This window comes from Humulus lupulus, chromosome 1 (assembly GCF_963169125.1).
Source record: "Humulus lupulus chromosome 1, drHumLupu1.1, whole genome shotgun sequence".
NCBI classification, from domain to species: domain Eukaryota; kingdom Viridiplantae; phylum Streptophyta; class Magnoliopsida; order Rosales; family Cannabaceae; genus Humulus; species Humulus lupulus.
Window position 1 is genome coordinate 32,994,306 of NC_084793.1, and position 11,462 is coordinate 33,005,767.

The following is an 11,462-nucleotide window of genomic DNA, read 5'->3' on the forward strand; positions in this document are numbered from 1 at the left end:
AGGTCCTCACGAAAAACCCCCTGCGGTAGGTTCTCCAAAAGTCAGAGTCATCTGGGAGACTCCTGAAGTGGGTTGTGTAACGCCTTACTACTTTAGAGTTGTTACCTTATGATTTTACATTGTGCCATTAGCTCGCTATTCGAGGTTTTAGATGGGAAAGTGTGATTAAATAGGAATAAAGATTTATTTCATGGAAATTAAGTATAAAAGGTCTTAACATTTATTAAACTCATAAAAGTCATACATTGGGATCCCAAAACTTTGTTTCAAAAATGTATTTACAATTCAAAAGTTAAGGTACACTCGACCTAAGCGAAAAAATCAACTTTTATAGCATGTCCCTCAAAACAACCCTGGCTGTGGCAGCCAGGTAGGCCGAGCATGTATGCACCGCTCTATACCCTCCGACTCATGCTTGGTCGGCCTTTCCTTTGCCCTTAACCGCACCATAGAGCATCCGTGAGCCAAAGCCCAACAAGAAAACTCCACACATAGCATATGACAGTTCAAATAAATACACAACATTAAACAAATATCAGAGTATGCACATAACGGCCTATGCCGACCCAGGTGCTTTACCAAGCACTGAGTTCGAGGTCTTCACCGAACGGGTGAGCACAACATCGTGGATGGCCATGCCATGGCGACCTGCATTCAGCATGCTTGTTTCCATTCCTAGCCTTCGCTGATCCCGGCCTTCACTGATCAGTCACATTCACACAAACATAGCATAACAATTTAAAATATTCATACACAACATTAAACACAAATAATTGGGCCATGCCCTGCTCCACGGGCACAAAAAATTTTCTTACCTGTGTCCCGAGTTGATTGTCTAGTGTGATCATGAGCGCGATCCCCTAAACCCGAGCCTTAGCGGTAAAACCTAGTCACAACGTAATAATAATAACAATCCATCAAGCCCTAAACAAAATAAGAATATCATAATGATATTCTGGCTTCCGAGACCTCGAATCCTACTAAACCTGGTAGTAGAACCCTTCCTGAGCCCTTAAAATTGGGTTCCCGACCTTAATACCCTATATTGTCCATTTCCCTTAATTTGAGTCGCGGCCCGCCCCCTAGGGTTGCGGCTCGCTACAAGTTAGAGAGCCTTGTGGCTCTCTTCTATGGGACACAGCCCGCGGCGCACCCTGCCTGTGCTACGACTTCTGGGCAAAATTAGATGCTCCCCAAGCCTCTTCGTACACACGGGCCGCGGTGCCTGAAGAACAGGGCCGCGACTCGAGCCCAAAACCCAGCAATCTTCCATGCATTCTTACGAGCCAAACTCCCTAAAATTTACCAAATTCAAAACCTAGACCTAGAATTCATATCCAAACAACATCAACAGTATTAATATCCCAAAAACCACCCCGCAGTCTCACTAAAACTCAGAATTAGACTCAAGGTTCAATCCTATAAAAACCTTTAAACCACAACAGAAAACTCAACAAGATCAGTATATAATCCTTACCTCAATTGTGTGAACCAAGCTTTGAATTGCTCCTAGCCAAATCCTCAGCTTGAACTCACAAATTCCCAAGCTAACTCCTCAAGAGTTCCACCAAATTCCCAAGTACTCCAAGGGAGAGAGAGTGAGTGCCAAGAGAGAGATATAAGGCTAAGAGAGAGTATGTTTTCTGATTAGTTCTTTCCACAGAGTTCCTAAGGCTAAGTCTATCCCCTAATACAAAAGGCCCACATGCCCATAACTTATCTGTAGTCTTTCTAACACCACCACGGGCAAAATCATCTTCTGCCACTTTTTTTCCCACTAAACCTCAAGTAGTCCTATAGATTCCTAACTAATCCCGATGTGCCCAATTAATCACCAAATAATTACCCGTTACGCGAACACATACTGTAATGTCCCAAATTACCTAATAAGGCTTAGGGCCTTGATGAGGGGACCAGGATGGAAAATTATGGAAATTATGTGATTATGTGATATATATATATGTATCATTATATGATTATGTGAGTTATATTATAATGTGACTTGATATGCATGTTTATGTGTATTAATTATTCATGTGGGCCCATTTCTGATTAAAAGGGCAATTTTTGTAATTTGGCCCGTTATGGGTATATTTGGCATTTATGTGATATATGTGTGGAACCACATCATTATGTGGATATATTTGGGTTACTCGGCATGAGGTGATCCTAGGGAGCAAGTTAGCAGGAAAGTCACAATGGGGTCAATTACCAGGCTCGGATTAAGGCTAGGGGTAATTTGGTTATTTAGTACATTACCATGATCGGGTAATGGGGAAATTATTTGGTAATATTTGAGAATATTAGAAATAACAGGAATTGTGAGACGTTAATTATTATTAACGGAATAAGTGGAAAATGACAAATTTACCCTTGAGGGCTTAAGAGGGCAAGGCTTAGGCTAAGGGGCAATATGGTCATTTTGGTGCAAAATTAGTGACTTATTCATTGTTCCCTTCAGCCGTAGGAAACCCAAAAAACAGGACAAACTCTTCCTCAACTTTTTTTTTCTTTCTCTCTCTCTCTCGTTAGTCTCTCTTTCTCTTTATTCTTGGTTTGATTTTTGAGGAAATTAATGGAAAACTTAAGCTTGGATTGAAGGCTTGAATTTGGGGCATGATTAGTTACATATAAGATGACATAATCACAGCTGAGGTGAGCTTCAATTCTTGTTTTAAGTGAATTGTGTTTTGGTTTTGAGTGTTCTTGAGCTTTGAAGCTCAAGGTCTTGAATTTGAGTATTTTGTGGAGGTTTTGAGTGTGATAAGCTTTGGTTTTTTTAAGAGTAGTGTATTGATGAGGTTTTAAGGTAAAATAGTGAGTTTGGATGGTGTTTAGATGAGGTTTTGGTGACTTGAACTCAGGGGAAAAAGCAGGGGAAAACCAGAGAATTCTGGACTGTAGAGATGGCGCCCCAGCGCTGTCCTCGGCGCCCCAACGCTAGGCAGGGGAAGCCAAATGGTGGCTCTCTGACTTGGATGGTGCCCCAGCGCTAGTCCAGTTTCAAAAAAAACCCATTTTTAGGGCTTGGGAGGACTTTGGGGGCTAGGGGATGGTTCAACCACCCCGTTGGGTGGATTGGAAGTCCCGAGAGCATGGGAGTGGTCCCAGAGTTTGTTTGTAAGGATTGAATCTTATGAGATTATTATTGATGGTTATGACTAGGTTACTGCTAGGGCTTGGTACAGGATCGTGCTCGAGGGTCGCTCATATTTAACTAGTGCTTGGACCAAATGTATGAAAGCTGCACCTAGTATGTGATACATGTGATTATGGCTTGGCCTAAATTATTGGACATGAATATGAATAGGGCATGAACGCCTAAGAATGTCTATGATTATGATTATGCTTATGATTCCCGAATTATTGAACAGGAATATGAATAGGACATGAACACATGAGAATGTGCATGATTATGATTATGCTTGTGATTATTGATTAAGCCTGTTGAATGCTTTGTATTTGGATATTTGGTATATATGATATATGCCTGTCTGCATTATCTGATTGAGAAACACTTGACTTATGAGTCAAGGATGGCAATAGCGCGCTAAGCGCTGGTCGAAAAGCATTTACTTATGAGTCAATGGTGGCAATATCGCGTTAAGCGCTGGTAGTTTTGGTTAGACTTAACCAGAAGCACATCATACACTTGTTTGACCTAATGGTCGTGGATAATTCAATGCCAGGTACGCTGGGTTAGCTCCAAGGCTGGTTATATAGAGGATAGAGCAATGGGCCCTGAGGTGACTTATTAGTCCCATATCCTAGGGTTGGGCCCCGGACTTGACTTATGAGTCAAGAACGGCATTAGCACACAGAGTGCTAGTTGAAAAGTATTGACTTATAAGTCAAGGAAGGCAATAGCGCTGAGCACTAGTCGGAAATCATTGACTTATTAGTCAAGGGTGCCAATAGCGCATTGAGCGCTAGTCGATATGGTTATGCCTAATCAGGAGTGTGACATATGCTTGACTGACCTATTGGTTGTGGAAAACTCGGCGCCAGGTACGTTGGGACAGCTCCAAGGCTTGTTATACAGAGGATAGGGCAAAGGGCCCCTGGGTGACTTATTAGTCCCATATCCTATGGCAACGACCCGGTATGATTTATTAATCACGTATTTTGGGCGTTGAGCCCCAGTATGATTTATTAATCATGTATTTTGGGTGCTGAGCCATAGTATGATTCATTAATCATGTATTTGGGCAATTGGCCCCGGTATGATTCTTTGATTAATTATCTAAGGCAATTGGCCCATATGACGATGTAATCATTTATATTGATAGTATGCATGCATGAGTAGGGTTAATATTGTTAGGCATGCTTATTATGATTTGGAATGTGTTATTAACTACTTATGAGCGTGTTTAAGTTTTCTTGCTAAGCCTTGGCTCACGAGTGCTTTGTGGTGCAAGTAAGGGGAAAAGAAAGCTGGAACATCCTTGAGTTGGAGAGCTTAGGTGATGATGTGTACATATGCAGCTACTCGACCACCATGGTCGAGGTTTTAAAAGAGGAACTATGGTCAAACCCTACTTTTCCGCTTAGGTTGGCTGGTTGTAACTTTTTTCATTATAATTAACCTTTTTAGTGAAATAATTGTATCTTTGATCAAAAAAATTAACACTAAACCATTAATCATGTTTAGTTACATGGTTATGGTCAAATGACTCATTTAACGAGTTTAGCACTATTTAAAATACACAATGTAACGGTCCCTGGGTAGTAAGGCGTTACACATACTATGTTCCCAAAATACCCCTAGGCTCGCCCCGAGCCGGGTATTCGACCCTGTTGTGACTATATCGTTATTCCGCTCCCTAGAACCGTCTCGGATCACACATCACAAATATATCTCCACAATCATGTGGTCTCAAGCATAATACACATATAATTTACATTTATGCCCTCAACATGCCAAAATTACAAGCATGCCTTTATTAACAAGAACGAGCTCACATGCATATTTAATTCTCCTAAACATGCATATCTATTCATATAATCATTTATCCATGTAATCACATGCTAATACACATATATCATAATTAACCACGTAATAATACGATTAAACCAATTATTTCCCTCCCGGCACACTAATCAAGGCACTAAGCCTTATTAGCAAATTTGGGATGTTACAACTATCCCCTCCTCACAAAAATTTTGTCCTCGAAATTTACCTGAATAGCTTGGGATATCGATCCCGCATATCAAACTCAAGCTCCCAAGTTGCCTCTTCCACCTTGTTGTTTCTCCACAGTACTTTCACCAAGGCAATGGTCTTGTTCCCCAAGAATTTATCTTTTCGGTCTAGAATCTGAATCGGTTCTCCGCATAAGACAACTCTTGATCCAGCTCTAGGTTTTCATAGCTCAGCACATGTGTAGGATCTGATACGTACTTCTGGAGCATAGACACATGAAATACACTATGAACCCCTGATAGAGCTGGAGGCATAGCCAATCTGTAAGCTACCTCTCCAACTCGTTCCATAATCTCAAAAGGGCAAACAAACCTAGGACTTAACTTGCCTTTCCCTCCAAATCGCTTCACTCCTCTCAAAGGAGCAACTCTGAGGAACACATGATCACTGACTTTAAACTCTACACTCTTGTGTTTCAAGTTTGAGTATCTCTTCTGTCGACTCTAGGAGGTGAGCATCTGAGCTATAATCTTTTCAATCGCCTTGTTAGTCCTCTAAACGGCCTCACGACCTAAGTTCTTCCTCTCACCTGTCTCATCTTAATGAATGGGCAATCTACACTTTCTCCCATACAACATTTCATACGGAGCCACTCCGATAGTCACTTGATAGCTGTTATTATATGAAAACTCAATCAAAGGGAGATACTTACTCCAAGATCCCCCAAAATCCAGCACACAGGCTCGTAACATATCCTCTAGTATCTGAATCGTCCTCTTAGACTGTCCATTCGTCTGAGGATGATAGGCGATACTGAAACGCAACTGCATGCCCATAGCCTTCTGCAAGCTCTCCCAAAATTTAGAGGTGAAGGTGGGGTCCCTGTCGGATAATATCGACCTCAAAGCCCCATGACGTCGCATAATCTCCTTTAAATACAACTCAATGCACTGCTCCACTATGTAAGTTGTCTTAACAGGCAAAAAGTGGGCTGATTTGGTGTACCTATCCACAATCACCCACACAAAATCAGGTTTTCCCACTATCTTCGGTAATCCAACCACGAAGTCCATGGTGATATCCTCTCACTTCCACTCTGGAATCCATAAAGGCTGCAGCAACCCTGCTGGCCTTCGATGTTTATCCTTCACCTGTTGACAGGATAAACACTTGGCCACATAGTCCACCACGTCCTTCTTCATACCCGACCACCAATATAGAGTCCTTAGATCTTGGTACATCTTCATCGTACCTAAATGTAAGGAGTAGGGAGTGGTACGACACTCATCTAGAATCTCTCACCTAATGTCAGAATCCATCATAATGCAATTCCAACTTTTATACCTTAGTAAACCCACCTCTGAAACAGAAAAGTCTCTAGCTAATCCCGCTAACACATCCTCCATGTGTTTCCTCAATTGGGGATCCTCCTCCTGTGTTTCCTTGATCGTCTCAATGAGCATGGACTAAAGAGTGACATTGGCTTGCTGACCAACGACCAATTCAATTCCCACTCTGGTGAACTCTTTAGCTAATTTTTGTGATATGTGCCTCGAACTCAATAACTGCCATGGGCCCTTCCGACTCAATGCATCGGCCACCACATTGGCCTTCTCTAGATGGTACAAAATATCAGAGTCGTAGTCCTTCACCAATTCTAGCCAACGCCTTTGGCGCATATTCAAATCCTTCTGAGTAAAGAAATAGTTAAACTTTTATGGTCGGTGTATATTTCGCACTTCTCTCCATACAAATAGTGCCTCCATACCTTCAGTGCGAACACCACTGTTGCCAGTTCCAGATTGTGAGTGGGATACCTTTGCTCATACTCCTTTAGTTGTTTAGACGCGTAGGCTATCATCTTTCTAGCTTACATCAATACACATCCCAAACCCTCCCTCGAGCATCGTAGTAGACTACAAACTTTTCATAATCTGATGGAAGACTCAGTACCGGAGCGATGATTAGTTGCCGCTTCAAATCCTTGAAATAGTTAACACATCTATTTGTCCAGACAGACTTGGTCTTCTTATGCGCCAGCTTAGTCAACGGTGTATCTATTCTGGAGAATCCCTCAATGAACTGCTGATAGTACCCTGCTAATCCTAACAAACTCTTAACCTCTGGCACACTGCTTGGCCTGGGCCAATCTGTCACTACCTCAATCTTGGTTGGATCCACCAGATTCCCCTCCTTACTCACAATGTGGCCCAAAAATTTTACTTGGGGCAACCAAAACTCACATTTATTGAACTTAGCATATAGCCTATGCTTTCTCAACCGATTTAGTACTAAACGAAGATGTTGCTCATGTTCTATCTCTGACTGGGAGTACACCAGTATATCTTCAATGAATACAATCACAAAGTTATCCAAATAATCCTTAAAGACACTATTCATCAAGTCCATAAATGCGTCTGGGGCATTGGTTAATCCAAAGGACATGACGAGGAATTCATAATCGTACGGAACGCGGTCTTAAGTACGTCCTCATCCTTAATCCTCAATTGATGGTAGCCATACCAAAGGTCAATCTTAGAGAACACCGTCTTCCCCTGTAGCTTGTCAAAAAAGTCATTGATCCTGGGCAGCGGATACTTATTCAGCTCTCTGTAGTCGATACACATCCTTAAGGTCCCATCCTTCTTCTTGACGAACAACATTGGAGCACCCCATGGAGAAAAACTAGGTCTGATGAATTCTAGATCCAGTAACTCCTGCAACTGGATCTTCAGTTCCTTTAACTCTACTAGAACCATTCTATAAGGTGTCCTAGATACTGGCTCTGCCCCTGGCGCCAACTCTATGATGAAAATAATCTCTCGGTGTGATGGCAACCCTGGCAGGTCTGCTGGGAATACATCAGGAAACTCGAACACAAGTCTGGTCTCATTTGGTCCAACTGAAAAGGTCCTAGAGGTATCCACTAGGTTTGCTAGGAATCTTGTATCAAGTCTCTAACCTTTAGTGTAGAGATCATAGGTACTCGTGGCCCAATCACTTTCCCCACAAACACAAAGGGCTCCTCCCCTTCCGGTACAAAGGTCACCATTCTTCACTTGCAATCTATCGTCGCCTCGTACTTTGATAACCGGTCCATCCCTAGAATCATATCAAATTCATCCATCACCAGTTCAATCAGATCCACCGACAACTCCCTACTATCTATCTCTTCTGGTAATGCTCTAACCCATCTCCTAGAGACTACTAGTTCCTTAGTTGGCAACAAAGTCCTAAATTTTCTAGCATACAAATCACAAGGTCTACACAAACGGTCTATCACCCTAGCATATACAAATGAATGAGTAGCTCCTGAATCAATCAATGCAGTAAATGAAGAACCCGCACTAGAAATCTGACCTATCACGACCGAGGGACTAGCCTTAGCCTCGGTCTGGGTCAAGGTAAACACTCTGGCTAAAGTGAGGATGTCACTCTTCTTCGGTTCTTCCTTCCTAGCTTATGGGTAGTCCTTCCTCAGATGGATGACGCTTCCATAAATGAAGCATGCTCTGACTCTGCACTCCCCCAGATGTTTTTGCCTGCGGCGTGGAAACTCTGGGAAGCTTCTCAATTTTTCTCCCCCGCCCTAACAGCCACTGAAAGTACCCCGTGCCCTCCTATTTGGACCAAGAGAAACAAAATAATTTGGGGCATTTCTCTTCTGCTCACTGAGGCCACCACCCCAACTAGAACCAGTGGAAAGAGGCATCGTCCTCCGGGAATCGTGCCTAGCGGCGCCTTCTCTCCATAGATGATCTTCAGCACCCTCAACTGTAAGAACTTTCTCCACTACCTAAGCATAAGGGGTAGTCCTCGTGTCTAATGTTATATGACATCCCGGGCTACTATCACAATCAACCCCCATACCGAACGATCCCTTTGTGCCATATCTGTAGGCACCAAATCAGGCGCGAATTTCGCCAACCGGTTAAACTTCAGAGCGTATTCTGTAATAGTCATTCTGTTATGGGTCAGAATATTAAATTCATCCACCTTTGTAGCTCGAACTACAACACATTTTTCATTGAAAACATCTCTAAATCCATGCAATGTCATAACAGTCACAAGCCACTCTCTTGTTCCCCTCCACCCTCATGAAATCCATGATAGAAGATATCATGTTCATTCATTGCTCTACTCACAATGGGTCTGGACTGTCCTCAAAGGTGGGAGGGTGCTACTTTCTAAACCTTTCAAACAAAGGCTCCCACATGTTCTCCATCATAGGCTGGGCTAACACTAGTGCCACAACATGTGGAATTTGTAACCCCACATCCCGAGAAGGAGTCTGTTGCCTCAGTTCTCGTTGTTCATCTTTAATTCGCTGAAGTCTAGCTTGCATTTCAGCAAACGTCTGTTGCCAGTTCTGTTGGGCAGGTGGAGGGTCTTGACCATGGTTGTCATCTTCAGCCATATTACCATGGAGTCTAATTGTAATGCTCTGGTTACTCCAAGACCATTACTGTGAGCTTTGAACCATGCTTAACTCGCTAATCGAGTCATTTGGTTATAAACGTGCATCTAGGTGTTATTAATAGGTTAAGGTGAAAAACCAATCAAAAGGAAAGGATATATTTTATTTAAAACATAAAACTGTTCATGGGCCCATAAAAGCGTTTACAAGTTATTTACAATCCAAAACGGTCATTACACTGTAAAAATTACAACCCGCCGACCTAAGCGGCAAAAATAGGTTTCACCCCCTAGTTCCTTCAAGAAACATCTTGGACGTGGTGGTCAAGCGGCCGCATATGTACACATCGCCACCAAAGCTCTCCAGTCAAGGCTGGGTGAGCTTTTCTTTTCCTTTACCTACACCACATAGCACCCGTGAGCCAAGGCTCGGCAAGAAAACCCATTACTGCATGTATATAATTTCAGATGATGACTATGATAATCATCCAGAGCTTATAGCCCTAAACAAATGAGTGACTGATGTGTACGTCACTAATGTGGGCTCGCACCCTTAGCAAATGAGTGACCATGGAGTCATTAGATTAAACCAGATGAGTGACTAATAAATGAGTTACTAGTATAAACCAAATGAGTGACCATGGAGTCACTAATGTGGGTTCCGCACCCTTAGCTATGTGGCGATGCAATCACCTGGGCCTTCTGGCCCTAGCCCTAGTAACTAGCCATTAGACTAGACAAGCGCTTTTGTTTTTCATCGAACATGGGGTCGGTCAAGCATTAATGCTCATGATGAGTCATTCAATGCTTATGTCGATTAGATCTAATCTTTTCAGCTTGCATTAAACATGCTAAAACCGTTTTTGACTTATGAGTCAATACCATACGACCAGTGCTCATTACTTCTGAACTTGACTAGTGAGTCACAGCTTCACAGTTAATACCGACACCATTGCCAATTCTAACTAATAAGTCAGTGCCATTCGCAAGTAAGCAAGATTTGCTAAGCATTTGATTTTCAATCAATGTCCACACTTAAACACTCAACATGCCTCGTGAATAACCATGCATGTCACATATTTGGTGCAGTTTTCTTACCTCTAGTTCAAGCGTGAATAATAAAAGAATGATCATTGAGAACGATCAGTCCTTTGATCCCTTAGCGATTACCTAGTCATAACCAAGCATGGAATTCCATCAATAAATTGAGTAATAAAAGGTTCCCGGACCAAGACCTAGCCTCTGGGACATCGAATCCTACTAAACCGGGTAGTAGGAACAATCCTGAGGCCTAAGGTTTGAATTCCCATGATCAAAACACCACTTTGGCCACAAATTCCCTCAAGCGACGCGGCCCCACCTCACTAAGTTGCAGCCCCTAGCCTAAACAGAGGCGCCAGCCTCAAACACCTACACCAAGCGCCGCGGCCAGCCTCCCAAGTGCCGCGACCCCAAGGCCCTTCAGCACCACCACTCACCTGCACTAAGCTCGGGCCGCGGCCCCACCTGGAAACCCAACCAAAACCTAAATTTTCCTCTTTTAAATCCTTCCAAAAACCTACTCAAACATCTCCAAATCCAAAAATAAAAGTTCCCAAACATCCCAATGATCCAAAATCATCAAATCCCGAGGCTCAAACAAATAAAAAACTCACCAACACATAAAATCCAAATCAGAGCTTAGAAACTCAAAAACTCAAAACTTAAAGTTTGGATTACCTCTAATTAAGTTGTTTCCCGCTAAATCCTTCGGTTAAAAAGCTTCTAATCTTTCCTAGAAATCGCTATGCCTCTATCCTCACTTGATTCCGAGTCCTAAAACTCAAGTTTCCTTCGAAAATGCGATAAACGGTCAAAAGAAATAAGAGGAGAAAGAGAAAAGGTATTTGAACGTAGTTTTCCT